Consider the following 7,541-nt stretch of genomic DNA (forward strand, 5'->3'; position numbering starts at 1 on the left):
CTCTGAATCCATGTATTTATTGAGTCACCATCAATCTGAAATATCTGGAATCTGTGTCCTCTTGTTAATCCTCATAGTTCAGGTCCTTATCATTCTTCTCTGGACTATCGTAGTAGCCTCAAAACAATTTTGCCTCTAATCTCTTCTCTCTATGATCTATCTCATATACCGAATACAAATTATCTTTTTTAAACCCCAAATCATTCTTATTTTACATCCCTGTTCAAAGATCTTCAATGGCTCCCTACTACTGAGATGATAAATTCCTACTTCAGCAAGGAATACAAGGCTTTGGCTTCAATTTACCTTTTCAGTTTCACCTCCTGCACTGCCCAGGCTATGCCAGTTTACACCTCCATGCTTTCCCTTACACTTTCACATGTCTGGAATGCTGCCTCACCATATCCTGTGCCTGTTCATCGGGAAAGTTCTCACTCACATTGTTAAGATCTAATTCAATTAAGCCCTCCTTTAACAAACCCTTTTTAGACCCCTCTTCTTGTTGTTATTTGCAATCGAGTTGACTCTGACTCATTGAGAACCCATGTGTGCAGAGTAGAACCGGTCCATAGGGTTTTCCAGGCTGTGACCTTTCAGAAGCAGAGCACCAGGACCGTCTTCCGAGGTACCTCTGGATGGGTTCGAACCACCCAGGGACTCCACAGACCCCTCTAGTCGGGATGAAAGGAGCCCCTGGGTGGCGCAAACGGTTAAGCGCTCAGCTACTAGCTGAAAAGTTGGCGGTTCCAACCCATCCAGATGATGCCTTGGAAGACAGCCTGGTGGTCTGCTTCCCAAAGGTCACAGCCTTGAAAAACCCATGGAACAGTTCTACTCTGCACACGTGGGGTTGCCATGAGTCGGAATCAACTCCATGGCAACTAACAATAACAAGTCAGAATGAGTCCCTACATCTGTGTTCCCACTGCATTTTGTACAAAACTCGCCTCTTATTTGCTTGTAAGGAGTTTTGTCTGTGTGTGTCTGCCCCCTAGAGGATGTGCCCTCAAAGGCAGAGATTATGTCTTCCTCATCTTTATATCCTATGTCACCCCCACTTTCTTCCTTCTCCCTTCCTTCCGGCTTAGCACAGAGGCTGGCCCACAGCAGGTCCTTGATAAATGTTACCTATTATTATGTTATTATCATTATAATCATCATTAAATATTTGTTTAAGTTGATTTCTGCTAAACTGCGTAGCACTTTAAGCCTGAAACACCTTCTCTGCTAGAGAGAGGGTTCAGACCTCCTGTGTAAAACCCCATTATCTTTGACCAGTCAGTACCATGCTAGTGAAGGGGATATTCCATAGCAAGAAAAGGTAACTAGATAAATTAATGAGTAATACAAAATATCTGCAACATACAACTTCTATACCTTTGGTTCTGCAGTGTTACCGTGAACGTGCTGAGCAACTAACAAGGCTGGTGGTTTTTTGTCAACAGTCTTTGGATCATTTTGAGAATGGTCAACTGCCCCTAAAAGTATAATTTTAAGCAACTTTATTGAAGATAACTGAATTACAATAAACTGCACATATTTAAAGTATAAAACTTCATCAGTTTGGATATATGTAGAAACCCAAGAAACCATCACCACAATCAAGATAACAAACATTTCCAAAACCCCCAAAAGTTTTCTTGGGCTCCCTTGCAGCTCTCATCCCTCTCTCCACTCCTGTTCCCCAAGCAACCACTGACCTGCTTTCTATCACTATGAACTAGTTGGCATTTTCTCGAGTTTAATATAAATGGAATGAACAGGATATACTTTGTGGGGGGCTGGCTTCTTTTACTCAGCATAACTATTTTGAGATTCATCAATATTTTTGCCTGTATTAATAGTTCACTCTTTTTACTGCTAAGTAGTATTCCATGGTATACAGGTACCACAGTTTATCCATTTACCCCTAAAAGGACATGTAGGCTGTTCTCCCAGTTTTGGGCTATAATGAATAACGCAGGCATGAACACTGGTATACAAGTCTTTGTGTGGAATGTCAAGACAAACACCAAGGTCATATTCAGGTCCTATCATTCAAAAATAGGATGATGCAGCAAGACAGTATGCCTTGCAAGCCATGCAACTGCCTCAAGAACTTCCCCAAATTTTATCAGTACTTAGCTCAGAAAATTCGCCCTTAGTATACTGGAGATACTCTAGCCCACCATTAAGAGTTATCTGGGATTAGGAAGAAGGAGGATATTACTTAAGGAAAGTTAAAAAAAAGTCCACTGCTTTAGCAGCTCAGTGATGGTGGGAAGATGAAAGGCTAGTGGGAGAGAGAGGCTGGAGAGCAAAGCAGTCAGACGTGGCTTCAGAATTTCCTTACCCTGGGCCTTGGATGCATTAGATAAATAAGGTTAAGATGGAGAACAAAGAAGGGGGTCTATTGCTATGGTCTCCATTTAGGACTCGAGAAAAAGATCTCCTTTTGGGCTACCCCCTACTCCTGCTTCCTCCTTCTCAGCTGGGGCATGGCCCATCAACTTGGCATTATGGTGTGGTCAGGCAGAGGGAGGCTCTGAGGTTTTGCTTTTTTAAGCTGCTCTTGGTTCCTATGTAGTGTAGACATGGTCCAGAAAGGCCTGAGAGTCTATCTCGGGAGCTTGCCAGAGGAAGTCGCTGTGGTGGAGGTGAGAGAGGTCCACCCTGAGTGCAGTGGGGTGGAATGGGAAAGCCAGAAGCTCTATAACCCCAGGGAGACCCAGACCACGAGTCACTGCACTGGTGGCAGACTTCAACTGTGAATGCCAACAGGCCAAGCTGTATCTGAGTGGAGACAGAAGCATCTCTCTGGAGACCAGAGGAGGCACAGGGCATTTCATCCAAGTACCCTGACCTTATTCTGCCTCCACGAGGTCATGGGAAGCCCTGGTGGTGTAGTGATTAAGTGCTATGGCTGCTAATCAAAAGGTCGGCAGTTCAAATCCACCAAGTGCTCCTTGGAAACTCTATGGGGCAGTTCTACTCTGTCCCATAGGGTTGCTATGAGTCAGAATCGACTCGACGGCAGTGGGTTTGGCTTGGTTTTGGTATAAGGTCAGGGAAGTCAATGCTTCCCAAACTTTGATATGCATATGAATCACCTGGCCATCTTGCTAAAATGCAGAATCTGATTCAGTAGGTCTGGGGTGAGCCTGAGATTTTGCATTTCTAACAAGCTCCTAGGCAATGCCCATACTGCTGACACTTCAAAGAGTAAGAATATTAGCCACAGCTCTTTCCCAGATATCTGGTTACCATCTTTGGAAAAGAAATAGAATGATGGGGAGGCTCCCTGCAAGCCTGGGCCATTTGAGGGACCCCAGAGAGGCAGGATCTAGAGGAGTATGTTAGAAAAAGCAATGACTGAGCTAGAAAGCAAAAAGAAGACACTTAGATCTGGCAAAATAGTGCTAGCCCTGTGCATGTTAAAGAAGCCTACTCAAGAAGTAGGCTGAAGTGTTAATACAACAACAACAACTCGGGTGGGCCTTTTTAAGGGGAGCAGGGGAACAACAATGGGAACAAGAATGTTGGAGGAATACTCCCTTGCTGCAGAAAAATATGTGGCAAATAAAATATTTCTACTGCCAGTGAAGTGACACAATATAGTTCAGGAAGGAAGGGCAGGGTTTGGAGGAAGAGCGTTGGCAAGGGTCTCGGTCCTCACTAGGCCCACGGGGACTCACTAGGCCCACAGGCTTCAGAAACATCAGTAGCTGCTCCAGTCAGCAATCTGCAAATGAGATGCAGGGAAAAACTCCCCCCCTAGAAGGCAGAACTGTCGCGCAAGAAGGGGCAGCAGTGGCAGCAGCAGCTACTGAGGCACAGACAAGCAAAAAAAAATCTCAGGTTCGTGGTGGTTGTTGTTGTTAGCTGCCATCAAGTCGGCCCGACTCATGGTGACCCCATGCACGATGGAAAGAAATGCTGCCTCGTTTTCCTCCACCCCTATGATCAGCTGTGGATTAGACTGTTGTGATCCATAGGGTTTTCACTGGCTGATTTTCAAAAGTAGATTACCAGGCCTTTCTTTCTAGTCCATCTTAGTCTGGAAGCTCCACTGAAACATGTTCAGCATCACAACATGCAAGCCTCCACTAATGGACGGTTGGTGGCTGTGTGTGAGGTGCACTGGCTGAGAATTGAAACTGGGTCTCCCGCATGGAAGGTGAGAACTCTTACCGCTGAACCACTACTGCCCCCAAATGAGTAATTAGGGAATCTAATTCAGACGGCCACAGAGACTGTATCATTATTGCTACGGATTACTCAAAATGAATCATTTGATAAAAGAGGATAGGGGATTTCGTGGCATTATAAACAGAAGAGGTCATTACCAAATTCAATCTTTCCCCAAATTACTATTTCAGTATTTTAATCATAACATTTCATTTACGTTTTTGTCCATGATGTGTTTTCTGCTCCATGGTAATGGCAGCATCACTCGTTCTCTTTATCTTTGGGAAAAAAGCTTAAACAAACAATGAAACATTTATTTTTTAATAGTGGAGATGACAAAGTTATCCGAAACAGATTGTCTTTATTCTTTCACGCCCAAGAGGAGAGCCATATGCTAATCTATATATGGGGTTATGGGGAGCAATTGGAGAGAATAGGTAGTGGTTCTCAATGGGAGATGATTTTGTCCCTTAGGGAAATACTCAGCAACGTCTGTAGACATTTTTGGTTGTCACAAGGTAGGAGGTGCTACAGGCATCTAGTGGGTGGAGGCCTGGGATGCTGCTAATCATCTTCCAATGTACAGGACAGTTCCCACAACAAAGAATTATCCAGATAATTAAAGGATAAAGGGAGGTGATAGGGAGGAAGGACAATTACTTTTATAATATTTTGTCTAGTGAAATCTACACTTGAGGCGACAGAGTTGTGTTCTGGATAAAGAGAAAAACTACCTTTGGCTCAATTCCTCCAGTTGCCTTAGAGTTGGTTCTGACTCTTAGCAACCCCTCTTGCTTTTTTTGTGTTCTACCACTCTTTTTCTTTTCTCCGCCTGCCTACATGCCTTCCTTCCTTCTTCTAATCCCTCCTTCCATTTTCCCTTTCCTTTCTTCCTCCCTCCCCTCCTCTACCCATCCTTCCTTTCTTCTTTTCTTTTTGGCAGGAGGACAAGCTTTATTGAGTCCCCAGCCCTAGTTCTCTTTCTCCTGCAGAGTCTTGGTTCCCCTGAGTCGTCCAGTCCCGCGAGCAGCAATAAGACCCACTTTGCAACCGACAGGGGCGTCTCTGTGGATGGTGGAGGGCTTGCCGATGTGCTGGTGGTTGCCACCTCCAAAAGGATGCTCCACGGGATTCATGGCCACACCCCATACACACGGCCAGCAGTTCCTCTTGGCCTTATACTTTGTGGTAGGCACGGCCGGCCTTCAGGATGGGCTTGTCAATGTGGCCACCACCAGCCACCACATCAACCACGGCTCTGTTGGCTGAGCAGATGACCTTCTCGGAGCCTGAGGGCAGCTTCACGCGGGTCTTCTTGGTCTCAGGGTTGTGGGAAATGACCGTGGCGTAGTTCCCAGAAGCTCGCACCAGCTTGCCCCAGTCTCCATGCTTCTCCTCCAGAGAGCACACGATGGTGCCCTCAGGCATGGTGCCCACCGGAGGACATTGCCGATGCTGAGCTGGAGCTGGGCCTTCTTGCCGCAGTACACGATCTGGCCTGTGTGCATGCCCTTGGCTGCGATGAACAGCTCCGTCTGCTTCTTAAACCGGTACGGGTCCCGGAAGACTACCTTGGCGAGGGGCGCTCTGCGGCCCGGATCGTGGATGATGTCCTTCACAATGCCCTTGATGTAGCAGTGCAGCTCAGCTAAGTCCACGGCGCGCAGTTGCGCGGCGCGCTTAAGGTGCTTTATGTGCGCGCGGAACACAGAGCCGGCGCCCTTCCTCTGTCCACGAATTATGCGGCCCATGGCAGCGAGTCCCGGGTCCAATCACGAGCACCAACGAAAGAGGAAATGCGGCGCCCGCGAGCCGCCTTATTTTCCGGGCTAGCTCTTCTTTTATCTTTTTCTCTTCTTCCTCCCTCCTTCCCTCTCTTGTTCCATCTTCCTTCCTTCCACTTTCCTTCCTTCCTCCCTGTCTTGTCTCCCTCACTCCTATATCTATCCTTCCTCCCTTTCTTCTTTCCTCCTTCCCTCCTCCCCCTTTCCTGCCCTTCCTTCCTCCATTTTTAAATTTTTTTCTACCAACTCATTCTTTTTGAACTTTTTCTTTCTTTCATGCCTTTGTTTCTTCCTTTTTCTCTATGTCTTTTCTTTGCCTGCTTGCATGGCTGCCTGCCTTCATTTTTCACATCTTCCCTGCCTTCTTTTCTTCCCTTCCTTTTACTGTCTTCTTACATGCTCTTTGCTTTAAACTTTTTTCTTTCAATCTCTTTCTTATTCTCTGTCCCTCTTTTTCATCCTGTCTTTATTACTGGCTTCTCTCTTAAATTCTGTTTTTCTATATATATAACTAGCTAACTAGCAAGCTATCACTCATCTACCTATCTTTATTTTACTCTTTTTTATGTATATAACTGACAACTACTTCTAAACCTTTCTCTTTTCTCTGGTTCCCAATTGTACATGATTATCTTACTGCCTTCCCCTTTTCAAACTACTTTCTCTCCCTTACATTGACTCTCTCTCTGTTCTTCCTTTTCTCTTTATTCCCTTACTCTATGCCTGTTTCTTGCTTCCTTTCTTTCAATCTGTTTCTCTTTCTCCTTCCTTCCTCCCTCCATCACTCATTTCCTTCCCCCCTCTTCCTTCCTCCCTTCATCTCACCTTTCCTTCCTTCTTCCTCCGCTCCCTTCTTCCCTTCCTTTCTTCTCCTTCATTACTCCCTCTCCCTCCCTCCCACACTGCCTATACCATCCTTTCTTCCTTTTTTCCTTCCTCTCTCCCATTTCCTTCCCCCCTCATCCTCCCTCCATCTCACTTTTACTTCCTCCCTTTTTTCCCTCCATTATTCCCTCACTCACTTCCTATATCCATCTTTTCTTCCTTCCTTTTTCCTCCCTCCCTTCTCTCCTTTTATCCTCTTTTTACTGACTTCTTTTTAAAAATTTCCTTTTTTTTTTAAACTCTGTCTTATGATTTTTATTTTGTGTTTATACTGGCTTCTTTTAAAGTCTGTTCACTCCCCCCACACACATACACATCCCCCCTTCTCTCTCTCTCCTTCATTTAACTCTTTTTCCGACTGATTCATTACTTTTGAATTCCTTCCTTCTCCTCCCTTCCTTCCTCCCTCCCTCTCTCCTTCCTCCCTTCCTGTCCTTTTTTTCTTTTTACTGACTCCTTTTTAAAACGTTTTTCTTTTAAACTGTCTTCCTTATCATTTTTGTTTTGTGTTTATACTGGCTTCTTTTTGAAGTCTGCTCTCTCTCCCCATCTCTACACACACACGATTGCACATGCACACATGCCACCCTTCTCTCTCTCCTCTCTCTCACACACATATACACATATATTCTCTTTCCTTCATTTTACTCTTTTTCTTAATGATTCATTACTTTTGAATTTCTTCATTGTCCTTCCTCCCTTCCT

At 45.1% G+C, this 7,541-nt stretch overlaps 1 pseudogene; it reads right to left on the reverse strand.

Moving 5' to 3' along the window:
- Nucleotides 1-5,138: 5,138 nt before the first annotated feature.
- On the reverse strand, nt 5,139-5,918 carry LOC101353824 (60S ribosomal protein L8 pseudogene; annotated as a pseudogene).
- Between the last annotated feature and the right edge of the window lie 1,623 nt (nt 5,919-7,541).

The sequence above is a fragment of the Trichechus manatus genome, unplaced genomic scaffold (genome assembly GCF_000243295.1).
Source record: "Trichechus manatus latirostris isolate Lorelei unplaced genomic scaffold, TriManLat1.0 scaffold00066, whole genome shotgun sequence".
In the NCBI taxonomy this organism is placed as follows: Eukaryota; Metazoa; Chordata; class Mammalia; order Sirenia; family Trichechidae; genus Trichechus; species Trichechus manatus.